The 18,259-nt window shown below is 33.9% G+C and overlaps 16 non-coding genes across 16 annotated transcripts; all 16 read left to right on the top strand.

Moving 5' to 3' along the window:
* The first annotated feature begins 537 nt into the window (after nt 1-537).
* On the top strand, nt 538-759 carry LOC127736291 (small nucleolar RNA U3). Its single transcript, XR_007998921.1, has one exon. It is a non-coding gene; the product is annotated as a small nucleolar RNA U3 (small nucleolar RNA).
* Nucleotides 760-1,666: 907 nt separating this feature from the next.
* On the top strand, nt 1,667-1,888 carry LOC127736279 (small nucleolar RNA U3). The gene has a single exon (XR_007998910.1). It is a non-coding gene; the product is annotated as a small nucleolar RNA U3 (small nucleolar RNA).
* Nucleotides 1,889-2,795: 907 nt separating this feature from the next.
* On the top strand, nt 2,796-3,021 carry LOC127736290 (small nucleolar RNA U3). The gene has a single exon (XR_007998920.1). It is a non-coding gene; the product is annotated as a small nucleolar RNA U3 (small nucleolar RNA).
* A 907-nt stretch (nt 3,022-3,928) lies between these two features.
* LOC127736289 (small nucleolar RNA U3) lies at nt 3,929-4,154 on the top strand. The gene has a single exon (XR_007998919.1). It is a non-coding gene; the product is annotated as a small nucleolar RNA U3 (small nucleolar RNA).
* A 907-nt stretch (nt 4,155-5,061) lies between these two features.
* On the top strand, nt 5,062-5,287 carry LOC127736288 (small nucleolar RNA U3). The gene has a single exon (XR_007998918.1). It is a non-coding gene; the product is annotated as a small nucleolar RNA U3 (small nucleolar RNA).
* A 907-nt stretch (nt 5,288-6,194) lies between these two features.
* Nucleotides 6,195-6,420, top strand: LOC127736287 (small nucleolar RNA U3). Its single transcript, XR_007998917.1, has one exon. It is a non-coding gene; the product is annotated as a small nucleolar RNA U3 (small nucleolar RNA).
* Nucleotides 6,421-7,327: 907 nt separating this feature from the next.
* LOC127736286 (small nucleolar RNA U3) lies at nt 7,328-7,553 on the top strand. Its single transcript, XR_007998916.1, has one exon. It is a non-coding gene; the product is annotated as a small nucleolar RNA U3 (small nucleolar RNA).
* A 907-nt stretch (nt 7,554-8,460) lies between these two features.
* On the top strand, nt 8,461-8,686 carry LOC127736285 (small nucleolar RNA U3). The gene has a single exon (XR_007998915.1). It is a non-coding gene; the product is annotated as a small nucleolar RNA U3 (small nucleolar RNA).
* Nucleotides 8,687-9,593: 907 nt separating this feature from the next.
* Nucleotides 9,594-9,819, top strand: LOC127736284 (small nucleolar RNA U3). The gene has a single exon (XR_007998914.1). It is a non-coding gene; the product is annotated as a small nucleolar RNA U3 (small nucleolar RNA).
* A 907-nt stretch (nt 9,820-10,726) lies between these two features.
* On the top strand, nt 10,727-10,952 carry LOC127736283 (small nucleolar RNA U3). The gene has a single exon (XR_007998913.1). It is a non-coding gene; the product is annotated as a small nucleolar RNA U3 (small nucleolar RNA).
* A 907-nt stretch (nt 10,953-11,859) lies between these two features.
* Nucleotides 11,860-12,085, top strand: LOC127736281 (small nucleolar RNA U3). Its single transcript, XR_007998912.1, has one exon. It is a non-coding gene; the product is annotated as a small nucleolar RNA U3 (small nucleolar RNA).
* A 907-nt stretch (nt 12,086-12,992) lies between these two features.
* Nucleotides 12,993-13,218, top strand: LOC127736280 (small nucleolar RNA U3). Its single transcript, XR_007998911.1, has one exon. It is a non-coding gene; the product is annotated as a small nucleolar RNA U3 (small nucleolar RNA).
* A 907-nt stretch (nt 13,219-14,125) lies between these two features.
* Nucleotides 14,126-14,351, top strand: LOC127736278 (small nucleolar RNA U3). Its single transcript, XR_007998909.1, has one exon. It is a non-coding gene; the product is annotated as a small nucleolar RNA U3 (small nucleolar RNA).
* Nucleotides 14,352-15,258: 907 nt separating this feature from the next.
* LOC127736277 (small nucleolar RNA U3) lies at nt 15,259-15,484 on the top strand. The gene has a single exon (XR_007998908.1). It is a non-coding gene; the product is annotated as a small nucleolar RNA U3 (small nucleolar RNA).
* Nucleotides 15,485-16,391: 907 nt separating this feature from the next.
* On the top strand, nt 16,392-16,617 carry LOC127736276 (small nucleolar RNA U3). The gene has a single exon (XR_007998907.1). It is a non-coding gene; the product is annotated as a small nucleolar RNA U3 (small nucleolar RNA).
* A 907-nt stretch (nt 16,618-17,524) lies between these two features.
* Nucleotides 17,525-17,750, top strand: LOC127736275 (small nucleolar RNA U3). The gene has a single exon (XR_007998906.1). It is a non-coding gene; the product is annotated as a small nucleolar RNA U3 (small nucleolar RNA).
* Nucleotides 17,751-18,259: the final 509 nt, after the last annotated feature.

The following is an 18,259-nucleotide window of genomic DNA, read 5'->3' as shown; positions in this document are numbered from 1 at the left end:
CTGTCATGCTTTTCATTTCTTTTTCTATGCATTATTGTCATGTTGGCCCTCAAACATTTCGCTGCAATTCTGGATTTTGTTGACCATTTTATAGATCGATTAAAGGTTGCACTTTTCAAATGTAGCTGATGCACACACAACACTTCATTTTGACTTAATATTCGTGGTTATTTTGTGTACCTACTGGTTCCCAAATGTTTCATGCTTCAACTTTTGTATTAGGTTTTAAATTATCAAATATTCGGTCCTCAAGCATTACTGAAAAGCCAACACTTAACTTAAAAATAGTATTAATTTGGTTATTTCCCCTTGAACATGCGTTTTTCAAATACAAACCGTAAGATTAAAAAGTCAAGAATTAAATGAAAATCTTGCTATCTTTTCTTCTTATGTATTTTATTACATTTGAAAATTATAATTCCAACTTGGAATTGTGTGAGCTTTTACACGTAATCGTGCAATATGAAAAAATACTATTTACCTTATTTCACTGAACATATCACATTCGTAAAAGTCATGTAACGATCCAGCGCGGGTAAGATCATACTTTTAGGGATCATTTCTATAGTATGTATCGCCGGGACGTCAGATAAATCTGACTGGACCTAAACCCACGATGAAGAGAAATAGCGTTTTCTTCTGAGCGTGAAGCTGACCGAGACTGTCTCTAGCATGGTGAGACATGGTCTTCGGTCATTGATGACCGTTCCTCTCCCTCCTAAGTGGGGAGTTGGAGGAAGAAAACGCATTCTGAGTGGTACAATAAAAAAAATCAATTTAATTAATAACAGATCGTTTTTGCTTATAAAAATCATCTTCGAAATATTTAACTTTTTACCAATATCATCATATTCGTCTTTAGATCATCCTTGGCTTTGGCATGATTATTTTCCAGGGATTCATCGCAGCGTAACTCCATAAAAGCGCTTCCCACGCAACTTATTTATGAAGCATTACTTTCATATTTCTTTTTATCGTCCTGAACATGCATGAAATATTTGCCACTGGACGTTAAGCAACCAACACTCAATTCTATTTCTTTTCATAAGAATTGAATGCTTCTTTTTGCAATTTTATTGGCGTGTCTTATAACTACATTTATATAATACAACCATAAAAATTACTAGTTCTGTCATGCTTTTCATTTCTTTTTCTATGCATTATTGTCATGTTGGCCCTCAAACATTTCGCTGCAATTCTGGATTTTGTTGACCATTTTATAGATCGATTAAAGGTTGCACTTTTCAAATGTAGCTGATGCACACACAACACTTCATTTTGACTTAATATTCGTGGTTATTTTGTGTACCTACTGGTTCCCAAATGTTTCATGCTTCAACTTTTGTATTAGGTTTTAAATTATCAAATATTCGGTCCTCAAGCATTACTGAAAAGCCAACACTTAACTTAAAAATAGTATTAATTTGGTTATTTCCCCTTGAACATGCGTTTTTCAAATACAAACCGTAAGATTAAAAAGTCAAGAATTAAATGAAAATCTTGCTATCTTTTCTTCTTATGTATTTTATTACATTTGAAAATTATAATTCCAACTTGGAATTGTGTGAGCTTTTACACGTAATCGTGCAATATGAAAAAATACTATTTACCTTATTTCACTGAACATATCACATTCGTAAAAGTCATGTAACGATCCAGCGCGGGTAAGATCATACTTTTAGGGATCATTTCTATAGTATGTATCGCCGGGACGTCAGATAAATCTGACTGGACCTAAACCCACGATGAAGAGAAATAGCGTTTTCTTCTGAGCGTGAAGCTGACCGAGACTGTCTCTAGCATGGTGAGACATGGTCTTCGGTCATTGATGACCGTTCCTCTCCCTCCTAAGTGGGGAGTTGGAGGAAGAAAACGCATTCTGAGTGGTACAATAAAAAAAATCAATTTAATTAATAACAGATCGTTTTTGCTTATAAAAATCATCTTCGAAATATTTAACTTTTTACCAATATCATCATATTCGTCTTTAGATCATCCTTGGCTTTGGCATGATTATTTTCCAGGGATTCATCGCAGCGTAACTCCATAAAAGCGCTTCCCACGCAACTTATTTATGAAGCATTACTTTCATATTTCTTTTTATCGTCCTGAACATGCATGAAATATTTGCCACTGGACGTTAAGCAACCAACACTCAATTCTATTTCTTTTCATAAGAATTGAATGCTTCTTTTTGCAATTTTATTGGCGTGTCTTATAACTACATTTATATAATACAACCATAAAAATTACTAGTTCTGTCATGCTTTTCATTTCTTTTTCTATGCATTATTGTCATGTTGGCCCTCAAACATTTCGCTGCAATTCTGGATTTTGTTGACCATTTTATAGATCGATTAAAGGTTGCACTTTTCAAATGTAGCTGATGCACACACAACACTTCATTTTGACTTAATATTCGTGGTTATTTTGTGTACCTACTGGTTCCCAAATGTTTCATGCTTCAACTTTTGTATTAGGTTTTAAATTATCAAATATTCGGTCCTCAAGCATTACTGAAAAGCCAACACTTAACTTAAAAATAGTATTAATTTGGTTATTTCCCCTTGAACATGCGTTTTTCAAATACAAACCGTAAGATTAAAAAGTCAAGAATTAAATGAAAATCTTGCTATCTTTTCTTCTTATGTATTTTATTACATTTGAAAATTATAATTCCAACTTGGAATTGTGTGAGCTTTTACACGTAATCGTGCAATATGAAAAAATACTATTTACCTTATTTCACTGAACATATCACATTCGTAAAAGTCATGTAACGATCCAGCGCGGGTAAGATCATACTTTTAGGGATCATTTCTATAGTATGTATCGCCGGGACGTCAGATAAATCTGACTGGACCTAAACCCACGATGAAGAGAAATAGCGTTTTCTTCTGAGCGTGAAGCTGACCGTCTGAGACTGTCTCTAGCATGGTGAGACATGGTCTTCGGTCATTGATGACCGTTCCTCTCCCTCCTAAGTGGGGAGTTGGAGGAAGAAAACGCATTCTGAGTGGTACAATAAAAAAAATCAATTTAATTAATAACAGATCGTTTTTGCTTATAAAAATCATCTTCGAAATATTTAACTTTTTACCAATATCATCATATTCGTCTTTAGATCATCCTTGGCTTTGGCATGATTATTTTCCAGGGATTCATCGCAGCGTAACTCCATAAAAGCGCTTCCCACGCAACTTATTTATGAAGCATTACTTTCATATTTCTTTTTATCGTCCTGAACATGCATGAAATATTTGCCACTGGACGTTAAGCAACCAACACTCAATTCTATTTCTTTTCATAAGAATTGAATGCTTCTTTTTGCAATTTTATTGGCGTGTCTTATAACTACATTTATATAATACAACCATAAAAATTACTAGTTCTGTCATGCTTTTCATTTCTTTTTCTATGCATTATTGTCATGTTGGCCCTCAAACATTTCGCTGCAATTCTGGATTTTGTTGACCATTTTATAGATCGATTAAAGGTTGCACTTTTCAAATGTAGCTGATGCACACACAACACTTCATTTTGACTTAATATTCGTGGTTATTTTGTGTACCTACTGGTTCCCAAATGTTTCATGCTTCAACTTTTGTATTAGGTTTTAAATTATCAAATATTCGGTCCTCAAGCATTACTGAAAAGCCAACACTTAACTTAAAAATAGTATTAATTTGGTTATTTCCCCTTGAACATGCGTTTTTCAAATACAAACCGTAAGATTAAAAAGTCAAGAATTAAATGAAAATCTTGCTATCTTTTCTTCTTATGTATTTTATTACATTTGAAAATTATAATTCCAACTTGGAATTGTGTGAGCTTTTACACGTAATCGTGCAATATGAAAAAATACTATTTACCTTATTTCACTGAACATATCACATTCGTAAAAGTCATGTAACGATCCAGCGCGGGTAAGATCATACTTTTAGGGATCATTTCTATAGTATGTATCGCCGGGACGTCAGATAAATCTGACTGGACCTAAACCCACGATGAAGAGAAATAGCGTTTTCTTCTGAGCGTGAAGCTGACCGTCTGAGACTGTCTCTAGCATGGTGAGACATGGTCTTCGGTCATTGATGACCGTTCCTCTCCCTCCTAAGTGGGGAGTTGGAGGAAGAAAACGCATTCTGAGTGGTACAATAAAAAAAATCAATTTAATTAATAACAGATCGTTTTTGCTTATAAAAATCATCTTCGAAATATTTAACTTTTTACCAATATCATCATATTCGTCTTTAGATCATCCTTGGCTTTGGCATGATTATTTTCCAGGGATTCATCGCAGCGTAACTCCATAAAAGCGCTTCCCACGCAACTTATTTATGAAGCATTACTTTCATATTTCTTTTTATCGTCCTGAACATGCATGAAATATTTGCCACTGGACGTTAAGCAACCAACACTCAATTCTATTTCTTTTCATAAGAATTGAATGCTTCTTTTTGCAATTTTATTGGCGTGTCTTATAACTACATTTATATAATACAACCATAAAAATTACTAGTTCTGTCATGCTTTTCATTTCTTTTTCTATGCATTATTGTCATGTTGGCCCTCAAACATTTCGCTGCAATTCTGGATTTTGTTGACCATTTTATAGATCGATTAAAGGTTGCACTTTTCAAATGTAGCTGATGCACACACAACACTTCATTTTGACTTAATATTCGTGGTTATTTTGTGTACCTACTGGTTCCCAAATGTTTCATGCTTCAACTTTTGTATTAGGTTTTAAATTATCAAATATTCGGTCCTCAAGCATTACTGAAAAGCCAACACTTAACTTAAAAATAGTATTAATTTGGTTATTTCCCCTTGAACATGCGTTTTTCAAATACAAACCGTAAGATTAAAAAGTCAAGAATTAAATGAAAATCTTGCTATCTTTTCTTCTTATGTATTTTATTACATTTGAAAATTATAATTCCAACTTGGAATTGTGTGAGCTTTTACACGTAATCGTGCAATATGAAAAAATACTATTTACCTTATTTCACTGAACATATCACATTCGTAAAAGTCATGTAACGATCCAGCGCGGGTAAGATCATACTTTTAGGGATCATTTCTATAGTATGTATCGCCGGGACGTCAGATAAATCTGACTGGACCTAAACCCACGATGAAGAGAAATAGCGTTTTCTTCTGAGCGTGAAGCTGACCGTCTGAGACTGTCTCTAGCATGGTGAGACATGGTCTTCGGTCATTGATGACCGTTCCTCTCCCTCCTAAGTGGGGAGTTGGAGGAAGAAAACGCATTCTGAGTGGTACAATAAAAAAAATCAATTTAATTAATAACAGATCGTTTTTGCTTATAAAAATCATCTTCGAAATATTTAACTTTTTACCAATATCATCATATTCGTCTTTAGATCATCCTTGGCTTTGGCATGATTATTTTCCAGGGATTCATCGCAGCGTAACTCCATAAAAGCGCTTCCCACGCAACTTATTTATGAAGCATTACTTTCATATTTCTTTTTATCGTCCTGAACATGCATGAAATATTTGCCACTGGACGTTAAGCAACCAACACTCAATTCTATTTCTTTTCATAAGAATTGAATGCTTCTTTTTGCAATTTTATTGGCGTGTCTTATAACTACATTTATATAATACAACCATAAAAATTACTAGTTCTGTCATGCTTTTCATTTCTTTTTCTATGCATTATTGTCATGTTGGCCCTCAAACATTTCGCTGCAATTCTGGATTTTGTTGACCATTTTATAGATCGATTAAAGGTTGCACTTTTCAAATGTAGCTGATGCACACACAACACTTCATTTTGACTTAATATTCGTGGTTATTTTGTGTACCTACTGGTTCCCAAATGTTTCATGCTTCAACTTTTGAATTAGGTTTTAAATTATCAAATATTCGGTCCTCAAGCATTACTGAAAAGCCAACACTTAACTTAAAAATAGTATTAATTTGGTTATTTCCCCTTGAACATGCGTTTTTCAAATACAAACCGTAAGATTAAAAAGTCAAGAATTAAATGAAAATCTTGCTATCTTTTCTTCTTATGTATTTTATTACATTTGAAAATTATAATTCCAACTTGGAATTGTGTGAGCTTTTACACGTAATCGTGCAATATGAAAAAATACTATTTACCTTATTTCACTGAACATATCACATTCGTAAAAGTCATGTAACGATCCAGCGCGGGTAAGATCATACTTTTAGGGATCATTTCTATAGTATGTATCGCCGGGACGTCAGATAAATCTGACTGGACCTAAACCCACGATGAAGAGAAATAGCGTTTTCTTCTGAGCGTGAAGCTGACCGTCTGAGACTGTCTCTAGCATGGTGAGACATGGTCTTCGGTCATTGATGACCGTTCCTCTCCCTCCTAAGTGGGGAGTTGGAGGAAGAAAACGCATTCTGAGTGGTACAATAAAAAAAATCAATTTAATTAATAACAGATCGTTTTTGCTTATAAAAATCATCTTCGAAATATTTAACTTTTTACCAATATCATCATATTCGTCTTTAGATCATCCTTGGCTTTGGCATGATTATTTTCCAGGGATTCATCGCAGCGTAACTCCATAAAAGCGCTTCCCACGCAACTTATTTATGAAGCATTACTTTCATATTTCTTTTTATCGTCCTGAACATGCATGAAATATTTGCCACTGGACGTTAAGCAACCAACACTCAATTCTATTTCTTTTCATAAGAATTGAATGCTTCTTTTTGCAATTTTATTGGCGTGTCTTATAACTACATTTATATAATACAACCATAAAAATTACTAGTTCTGTCATGCTTTTCATTTCTTTTTCTATGCATTATTGTCATGTTGGCCCTCAAACATTTCGCTGCAATTCTGGATTTTGTTGACCATTTTATAGATCGATTAAAGGTTGCACTTTTCAAATGTAGCTGATGCACACACAACACTTCATTTTGACTTAATATTCGTGGTTATTTTGTGTACCTACTGGTTCCCAAATGTTTCATGCTTCAACTTTTGTATTAGGTTTTAAATTATCAAATATTCGGTCCTCAAGCATTACTGAAAAGCCAACACTTAACTTAAAAATAGTATTAATTTGGTTATTTCCCCTTGAACATGCGTTTTTCAAATACAAACCGTAAGATTAAAAAGTCAAGAATTAAATGAAAATCTTGCTATCTTTTCTTCTTATGTATTTTATTACATTTGAAAATTATAATTCCAACTTGGAATTGTGTGAGCTTTTACACGTAATCGTGCAATATGAAAAAATACTATTTACCTTATTTCACTGAACATATCACATTCGTAAAAGTCATGTAACGATCCAGCGCGGGTAAGATCATACTTTTAGGGATCATTTCTATAGTATGTATCGCCGGGACGTCAGATAAATCTGACTGGACCTAAACCCACGATGAAGAGAAATAGCGTTTTCTTCTGAGCGTGAAGCTGACCGTCTGAGACTGTCTCTAGCATGGTGAGACATGGTCTTCGGTCATTGATGACCGTTCCTCTCCCTCCTAAGTGGGGAGTTGGAGGAAGAAAACGCATTCTGAGTGGTACAATAAAAAAAATCAATTTAATTAATAACAGATCGTTTTTGCTTATAAAAATCATCTTCGAAATATTTAACTTTTTACCAATATCATCATATTCGTCTTTAGATCATCCTTGGCTTTGGCATGATTATTTTCCAGGGATTCATCGCAGCGTAACTCCATAAAAGCGCTTCCCACGCAACTTATTTATGAAGCATTACTTTCATATTTCTTTTTATCGTCCTGAACATGCATGAAATATTTGCCACTGGACGTTAAGCAACCAACACTCAATTCTATTTCTTTTCATAAGAATTGAATGCTTCTTTTTGCAATTTTATTGGCGTGTCTTATAACTACATTTATATAATACAACCATAAAAATTACTAGTTCTGTCATGCTTTTCATTTCTTTTTCTATGCATTATTGTCATGTTGGCCCTCAAACATTTCGCTGCAATTCTGGATTTTGTTGACCATTTTATAGATCGATTAAAGGTTGCACTTTTCAAATGTAGCTGATGCACACACAACACTTCATTTTGACTTAATATTCGTGGTTATTTTGTGTACCTACTGGTTCCCAAATGTTTCATGCTTCAACTTTTGAATTAGGTTTTAAATTATCAAATATTCGGTCCTCAAGCATTACTGAAAAGCCAACACTTAACTTAAAAATAGTATTAATTTGGTTATTTCCCCTTGAACATGCGTTTTTCAAATACAAACCGTAAGATTAAAAAGTCAAGAATTAAATGAAAATCTTGCTATCTTTTCTTCTTATGTATTTTATTACATTTGAAAATTATAATTCCAACTTGGAATTGTGTGAGCTTTTACACGTAATCGTGCAATATGAAAAAATACTATTTACCTTATTTCACTGAACATATCACATTCGTAAAAGTCATGTAACGATCCAGCGCGGGTAAGATCATACTTTTAGGGATCATTTCTATAGTATGTATCGCCGGGACGTCAGATAAATCTGACTGGACCTAAACCCACGATGAAGAGAAATAGCGTTTTCTTCTGAGCGTGAAGCTGACCGTCTGAGACTGTCTCTAGCATGGTGAGACATGGTCTTCGGTCATTGATGACCGTTCCTCTCCCTCCTAAGTGGGGAGTTGGAGGAAGAAAACGCATTCTGAGTGGTACAATAAAAAAAATCAATTTAATTAATAACAGATCGTTTTTGCTTATAAAAATCATCTTCGAAATATTTAACTTTTTACCAATATCATCATATTCGTCTTTAGATCATCCTTGGCTTTGGCATGATTATTTTCCAGGGATTCATCGCAGCGTAACTCCATAAAAGCGCTTCCCACGCAACTTATTTATGAAGCATTACTTTCATATTTCTTTTTATCGTCCTGAACATGCATGAAATATTTGCCACTGGACGTTAAGCAACCAACACTCAATTCTATTTCTTTTCATAAGAATTGAATGCTTCTTTTTGCAATTTTATTGGCGTGTCTTATAACTACATTTATATAATACAACCATAAAAATTACTAGTTCTGTCATGCTTTTCATTTCTTTTTCTATGCATTATTGTCATGTTGGCCCTCAAACATTTCGCTGCAATTCTGGATTTTGTTGACCATTTTATAGATCGATTAAAGGTTGCACTTTTCAAATGTAGCTGATGCACACACAACACTTCATTTTGACTTAATATTCGTGGTTATTTTGTGTACCTACTGGTTCCCAAATGTTTCATGCTTCAACTTTTGTATTAGGTTTTAAATTATCAAATATTCGGTCCTCAAGCATTACTGAAAAGCCAACACTTAACTTAAAAATAGTATTAATTTGGTTATTTCCCCTTGAACATGCGTTTTTCAAATACAAACCGTAAGATTAAAAAGTCAAGAATTAAATGAAAATCTTGCTATCTTTTCTTCTTATGTATTTTATTACATTTGAAAATTATAATTCCAACTTGGAATTGTGTGAGCTTTTACACGTAATCGTGCAATATGAAAAAATACTATTTACCTTATTTCACTGAACATATCACATTCGTGAAAGTCATGTAACGATCCAGCGCGGGTAAGATCATACTTTTAGGGATCATTTCTATAGTATGTATCGCCGGGACGTCAGATAAATCTGACTGGACCTAAACCCACGATGAAGAGAAATAGCGTTTTCTTCTGAGCGTGAAGCTGACCGTCTGAGACTGTCTCTAGCATGGTGAGACATGGTCTTCGGTCATTGATGACCGTTCCTCTCCCTCCTAAGTGGGGAGTTGGAGGAAGAAAACGCATTCTGAGTGGTACAATAAAAAAAATCAATTTAATTAATAACAGATCGTTTTTGCTTATAAAAATCATCTTCGAAATATTTAACTTTTTACCAATATCATCATATTCGTCTTTAGATCATCCTTGGCTTTGGCATGATTATTTTCCAGGGATTCATCGCAGCGTAACTCCATAAAAGCGCTTCCCACGCAACTTATTTATGAAGCATTACTTTCATATTTCTTTTTATCGTCCTGAACATGCATGAAATATTTGCCACTGGACGTTAAGCAACCAACACTCAATTCTATTTCTTTTCATAAGAATTGAATGCTTCTTTTTGCAATTTTATTGGCGTGTCTTATAACTACATTTATATAATACAACCATAAAAATTACTAGTTCTGTCATGCTTTTCATTTCTTTTTCTATGCATTATTGTCATGTTGGCCCTCAAACATTTCGCTGCAATTCTGGATTTTGTTGACCATTTTATAGATCGATTAAAGGTTGCACTTTTCAAATGTAGCTGATGCACACACAACACTTCATTTTGACTTAATATTCGTGGTTATTTTGTGTACCTACTGGTTCCCAAATGTTTCATGCTTCAACTTTTGTATTAGGTTTTAAATTATCAAATATTCGGTCCTCAAGCATTACTGAAAAGCCAACACTTAACTTAAAAATAGTATTAATTTGGTTATTTCCCCTTGAACATGCGTTTTTCAAATACAAACCGTAAGATTAAAAAGTCAAGAATTAAATGAAAATCTTGCTATCTTTTCTTCTTATGTATTTTATTACATTTGAAAATTATAATTCCAACTTGGAATTGTGTGAGCTTTTACACGTAATCGTGCAATATGAAAAAATACTATTTACCTTATTTCACTGAACATATCACATTCGTAAAAGTCATGTAACGATCCAGCGCGGGTAAGATCATACTTTTAGGGATCATTTCTATAGTATGTATCGCCGGGACGTCAGATAAATCTGACTGGACCTAAACCCACGATGAAGAGAAATAGCGTTTTCTTCTGAGCGTGAAGCTGACCGTCTGAGACTGTCTCTAGCATGGTGAGACATGGTCTTCGGTCATTGATGACCGTTCCTCTCCCTCCTAAGTGGGGAGTTGGAGGAAGAAAACGCATTCTGAGTGGTACAATAAAAAAAATCAATTTAATTAATAACAGATCGTTTTTGCTTATAAAAATCATCTTCGAAATATTTAACTTTTTACCAATATCATCATATTCGTCTTTAGATCATCCTTGGCTTTGGCATGATTATTTTCCAGGGATTCATCGCAGCGTAACTCCATAAAAGCGCTTCCCACGCAACTTATTTATGAAGCATTACTTTCATATTTCTTTTTATCGTCCTGAACATGCATGAAATATTTGCCACTGGACGTTAAGCAACCAACACTCAATTCTATTTCTTTTCATAAGAATTGAATGCTTCTTTTTGCAATTTTATTGGCGTGTCTTATAACTACATTTATATAATACAACCATAAAAATTACTAGTTCTGTCATGCTTTTCATTTCTTTTTCTATGCATTATTGTCATGTTGGCCCTCAAACATTTCGCTGCAATTCTGGATTTTGTTGACCATTTTATAGATCGATTAAAGGTTGCACTTTTCAAATGTAGCTGATGCACACACAACACTTCATTTTGACTTAATATTCGTGGTTATTTTGTGTACCTACTGGTTCCCAAATGTTTCATGCTTCAACTTTTGTATTAGGTTTTAAATTATCAAATATTCGGTCCTCAAGCATTACTGAAAAGCCAACACTTAACTTAAAAATAGTATTAATTTGGTTATTTCCCCTTGAACATGCGTTTTTCAAATACAAACCGTAAGATTAAAAAGTCAAGAATTAAATGAAAATCTTGCTATCTTTTCTTCTTATGTATTTTATTACATTTGAAAATTATAATTCCAACTTGGAATTGTGTGAGCTTTTACACGTAATCGTGCAATATGAAAAAATACTATTTACCTTATTTCACTGAACATATCACATTCGTAAAAGTCATGTAACGATCCAGCGCGGGTAAGATCATACTTTTAGGGATCATTTCTATAGTATGTATCGCCGGGACGTCAGATAAATCTGACTGGACCTAAACCCACGATGAAGAGAAATAGCGTTTTCTTCTGAGCGTGAAGCTGACCGTCTGAGACTGTCTCTAGCATGGTGAGACATGGTCTTCGGTCATTGATGACCGTTCCTCTCCCTCCTAAGTGGGGAGTTGGAGGAAGAAAACGCATTCTGAGTGGTACAATAAAAAAAATCAATTTAATTAATAACAGATCGTTTTTGCTTATAAAAATCATCTTCGAAATATTTAACTTTTTACCAATATCATCATATTCGTCTTTAGATCATCCTTGGCTTTGGCATGATTATTTTCCAGGGATTCATCGCAGCGTAACTCCATAAAAGCGCTTCCCACGCAACTTATTTATGAAGCATTACTTTCATATTTCTTTTTATCGTCCTGAACATGCATGAAATATTTGCCACTGGACGTTAAGCAACCAACACTCAATTCTATTTCTTTTCATAAGAATTGAATGCTTCTTTTTGCAATTTTATTGGCGTGTCTTATAACTACATTTATATAATACAACCATAAAAATTACTAGTTCTGTCATGCTTTTCATTTCTTTTTCTATGCATTATTGTCATGTTGGCCCTCAAACATTTCGCTGCAATTCTGGATTTTGTTGACCATTTTATAGATCGATTAAAGGTTGCACTTTTCAAATGTAGCTGATGCACACACAACACTTCATTTTGACTTAATATTCGTGGTTATTTTGTGTACCTACTGGTTCCCAAATGTTTCATGCTTCAACTTTTGTATTAGGTTTTAAATTATCAAATATTCGGTCCTCAAGCATTACTGAAAAGCCAACACTTAACTTAAAAATAGTATTAATTTGGTTATTTCCCCTTGAACATGCGTTTTTCAAATACAAACCGTAAGATTAAAAAGTCAAGAATTAAATGAAAATCTTGCTATCTTTTCTTCTTATGTATTTTATTACATTTGAAAATTATAATTCCAACTTGGAATTGTGTGAGCTTTTACACGTAATCGTGCAATATGAAAAAATACTATTTACCTTATTTCACTGAACATATCACATTCGTAAAAGTCATGTAACGATCCAGCGCGGGTAAGATCATACTTTTAGGGATCATTTCTATAGTATGTATCGCCGGGACGTCAGATAAATCTGACTGGACCTAAACCCACGATGAAGAGAAATAGCGTTTTCTTCTGAGCGTGAAGCTGACCGTCTGAGACTGTCTCTAGCATGGTGAGACATGGTCTTCGGTCATTGATGACCGTTCCTCTCCCTCCTAAGTGGGGAGTTGGAGGAAGAAAACGCATTCTGAGTGGTACAATAAAAAAAATCAATTTAATTAATAACAGATCGTTTTTGCTTATAAAAATCATCTTCGAAATATTTAACTTTTTACCAATATCATCATATTCGTCTTTAGATCATCCTTGGCTTTGGCATGATTATTTTCCAGGGATTCATCGCAGCGTAACTCCATAAAAGCGCTTCCCACGCAACTTATTTATGAAGCATTACTTTCATATTTCTTTTTATCGTCCTGAACATGCATGAAATATTTGCCACTGGACGTTAAGCAACCAACACTCAATTCTATTTCTTTTCATAAGAATTGAATGCTTCTTTTTGCAATTTTATTGGCGTGTCTTATAACTACATTTATATAATACAACCATAAAAATTACTAGTTCTGTCATGCTTTTCATTTCTTTTTCTATGCATTATTGTCATGTTGGCCCTCAAACATTTCGCTGCAATTCTGGATTTTGTTGACCATTTTATAGATCGATTAAAGGTTGCACTTTTCAAATGTAGCTGATGCACACACAACACTTCATTTTGACTTAATATTCGTGGTTATTTTGTGTACCTACTGGTTCCCAAATGTTTCATGCTTCAACTTTTGTATTAGGTTTTAAATTATCAAATATTCGGTCCTCAAGCATTACTGAAAAGCCAACACTTAACTTAAAAATAGTATTAATTTGGTTATTTCCCCTTGAACATGCGTTTTTCAAATACAAACCGTAAGATTAAAAAGTCAAGAATTAAATGAAAATCTTGCTATCTTTTCTTCTTATGTATTTTATTACATTTGAAAATTATAATTCCAACTTGGAATTGTGTGAGCTTTTACACGTAATCGTGCAATATGAAAAAATACTATTTACCTTATTTCACTGAACATATCACATTCGTAAAAGTCATGTAACGATCCAGCGCGGGTAAGATCATACTTTTAGGGATCATTTCTATAGTATGTATCGCCGGGACGTCAGATAAATCTGACTGGACCTAAACCCACGATGAAGAGAAATAGCGTTTTCTTCTGAGCGTGAAGCTGACCGTCTGAGACTGTCTCTAGCATGGTGAGACATGGTCTTCGGTCATTGATGACCGTTCCTCTCCCTCCTAAGTGGGGAGTTGGAGGAAGAAAACGCATTCTGAGTGGTACAATAAAAAAAATCAATTTAATTAATAACAGATCGTTTTTGCTTATAAAAATCATCTTCGAAATATTTAACTTTTTACCAATATCATCATATTCGTCTTTAGATCATCCTTGGCTTTGGCATGATTATTTTCCAGGGATTCATCGCAGCGTAACTCCATAAAAGCGCTTCCCACGCAACTTATTTATGAAGCATTACTTTCATATTTCTTTTTATCGTCCTGAACATGCATGAAATATTTGCCACTGGACGTTAAGCAACCAACACTCAATTCTATTTCTTTTCATAAGAATTGAATGCTTCTTTTTGCAATTTTATTGGCGTGTCTTATAACTACATTTATATAATACAACCATAAAAATTACTAGTTCTGTCATGCTTTTCATTTCTTTTTCTATGCATTATTGTCATGTTGGCCCTCAAACATTTCGCTGCAATTCTGGATTTTGTTGACCATTTTATAGATCGATTAAAGGTTGCACTTTTCAAATGTAGCTGATGCACACACAACACTTCATTTTGACTTAATATTCGTGGTTATTTTGTGTACCTACTGGTTCCCAAATGTTTCATGCTTCAACTTTTGTATTAGGTTTTAAATTATCAAATATTCGGTCCTCAAGCATTACTGAAAAGCCAACACTTAACTTAAAAATAGTATTAATTTGGTTATTTCCCCTTGAACATGCGTTTTTCAAATACAAACCGTAAGATTAAAAAGTCAAGAATTAAATGAAAATCTTGCTATCTTTTCTTCTTATGTATTTTATTACATTTGAAAATTATAATTCCAACTTGGAATTGTGTGAGCTTTTACACGTAATCGTGCAATATGAAAAAATACTATTTACCTTATTTCACTGAACATATCACATTCGTAAAAGTCATGTAACGATCCAGCGCGGGTAAGATCATACTTTTAGGGATCATTTCTATAGTATGTATCGCCGGGACGTCAGATAAATCTGACTGGACCTAAACCCACGATGAAGAGAAATAGCGTTTTCTTCTGAGCGTGAAGCTGACCGTCTGAGACTGTCTCTAGCATGGTGAGACATGGTCTTCGGTCATTGATGACCGTTCCTCTCCCTCCTAAGTGGGGAGTTGGAGGAAGAAAACGCATTCTGAGTGGTACAATAAAAAAAATCAATTTAATTAATAACAGATCGTTTTTGCTTATAAAAATCATCTTCGAAATATTTAACTTTTTACCAATATCATCATATTCGTCTTTAGATCATCCTTGGCTTTGGCATGATTATTTTCCAGGGATTCATCGCAGCGTAACTCCATAAAAGCGCTTCCCACGCAACTTATTTATGAAGCATTACTTTCATATTTCTTTTTATCGTCCTGAACATGCATGAAATATTTGCCACTGGACGTTAAGCAACCAACACTCAATTCTATTTCTTTTCATAAGAATTGAATGCTTCTTTTTGCAATTTTATTGGCGTGTCTTATAACTACATTTATATAATACAACCATAAAAATTACTAGTTCTGTCATGCTTTTCATTTCTTTTTCTATGCATTATTGTCATGTTGGCCCTCAAACATTTCGCTGCAATTCTGGATTTTGTTGACCATTTTATAGATCGATTAAAGGTTGCACTTTTCAAATGTAGCTGATGCACACACAACACTTCATTTTGACTTAATATTCGTGGTTATTTTGTGTACCTACTGGTTCCCAAATGTTTCATGCTTCAACTTTTGTATTAGGTTTTAAATTATCAAATATTCGGTCCTCAAGCATTACTGAAAAGCCAACACTTAACTTAAAAATAGTATTAATTTGGTTATTTCCCCTTGAACATGCGTTTTTCAAATACAAACCGTAAGATTAAAAAGTCAAGAATTAAATGAAAATCTTGCTATCTTTTCTTCTTATGTATTTTATTACATTTGAAAATTATAATTCCAACTTGGAATTGTGTGAGCTTTTACACGTAATCGTGCAATATGAAAAAATACTATTTACCTTATTTCACTGAACATATCACATTCGTAAAAGTCATGTAACGATCCAGCGCGGGTAAGATCATACTTTTAGGGATCATTTCTATAGTATGTATCGCCGGGACGTCAGATAAATCTGACTGGACCTAAACCCACGATGAAGAGAAATAGCGTTTTCTTCTGAGCGTGAAGCTGACCGTCTGAGACTGTCTCTAGCATGGTGAGACATGGTCTTCGGTCATTGATGACCGTTCCTCTCCCTCCTAAGTGGGGAGTTGGAGGAAGAAAACGCATTCTGAGTGGTACAATAAAAAAAATCAATTTAATTAATAACAGATCGTTTTTGCTTATAAAAATCATCTTCGAAATATTTAACTTTTTACCAATATCATCATATTCGTCTTTAGATCATCCTTGGCTTTGGCATGATTATTTTCCAGGGATTCATCGCAGCGTAACTCCATAAAAGCGCTTCCCACGCAACTTATTTATGAAGCATTACTTTCATATTTCTTTTTATCGTCCTGAACATGCATGAAATATTTGCCACTGGACGTTAAGCAACCAACACTCAATTCTATTTCTTTTCATAAGAATTGAATGCTTCTTTTTGCAATTTTATTGGCGTGTCTTATAACTACATTTATATAATACAACCATAAAAATTACTAGTTCTGTCATGCTTTTCATTTCTTTTTCTATGCATTATTGTCATGTTGGCCCTCAAACATTTCGCTGCAATTCTGGATTTTGTTGACCATTTTATAGATCGATTAAAGGTTGCACTTTTCAAATGTAGCTGATGCACACACAACACTTCATTTTGACTTAATATTCGTGGTTATTTTGTGTACCTACTGGTTCCCAAATGTTTCATGCTTCAACTTTTGTATTAGGTTTTAAATTATCAAATATTCGGTCCTCAAGCATTACTGAAAAGCCAACACTTAACTTAAAAATAGTATTAATTTGGTTATTTCCCCTTGAACATGCGTTTTTCAAATACAAACCGTAAGATTAAAAAGTCAAGAATTAAATGAAAATCTTGCTATCTTTTCTTCTTATGTATTTTATTACATTTGAAAATTATAATTCCAACTTGGAATTGTGTGAGCTTTTACACGTAATCGTGCAATATGAAAAAATACTATTTACCTTATTTCACTGAACATATCACATTCGTAAAAGTCATGTAACGATCCAGCGCGGGTAAGATCATACTTTTAGGGATCATTTCTATAGTATGTATCGCCGGGACGTCAGATAAATCTGACTGGACCTAAACCCACGATGAAGAGAAATAGCGTTTTCTTCTGAGCGTGAAGCTGACCGTCTGAGACTGTCTCTAGCATGGTGAGACATGGTCTTCGGTCATTGATGACCGTTCCTCTCCCTCCTAAGTGGGGAGTTGGAGGAAGAAAACGCATTCTGAGTGGTACAATAAAAAAAATCAATTTAATTAATAACAGATCGTTTTTGCTTATAAAAATCATCTTCGAAATATTTAACTTTTTACCAATATCATCATATTCGTCTTTAGATCATCCTTGGCTTTGGCATGATTATTTTCCAGGGATTCATCGCAGCGTAACTCCATAAAAGCGCTTCCCACGCAACTTATTTATGAAGCATTACTTTCATATTTCTTTTTATCGTCCTGAACATGCATGAAATATTTGCCACTGGACGTTAAGCAACCAACACTCAATTCTATTTCTTTTCATAAGAATTGAATGCTTCTTTTTGCAATTTTATTGGCGTGTCTTATAACTACATTTATATAATACAACCATAAAAATTACTAGTTCTGTCATGCTTTTCATTTCTTTTTCTATGCATTATTGTCATGTTGGCCCTCAAACATTTCGCTGCAATTCTGGATTTTGTTGACCATTTTATAGATCGATTAAAGGTTGCACTTTTCAAATGTAGCTGATGCACACACA

Source organism: Mytilus californianus, unplaced genomic scaffold (genome assembly GCF_021869535.1).
Source record: "Mytilus californianus isolate M0D057914Y unplaced genomic scaffold, xbMytCali1.0.p SCAF_3, whole genome shotgun sequence".
In the NCBI taxonomy this organism is placed as follows: Eukaryota; Metazoa; Mollusca; class Bivalvia; order Mytilida; family Mytilidae; genus Mytilus; species Mytilus californianus.
Note: the sequence above shows the minus strand (reverse complement) of the source record. Positions and strands in the feature narration are given on the sequence as shown.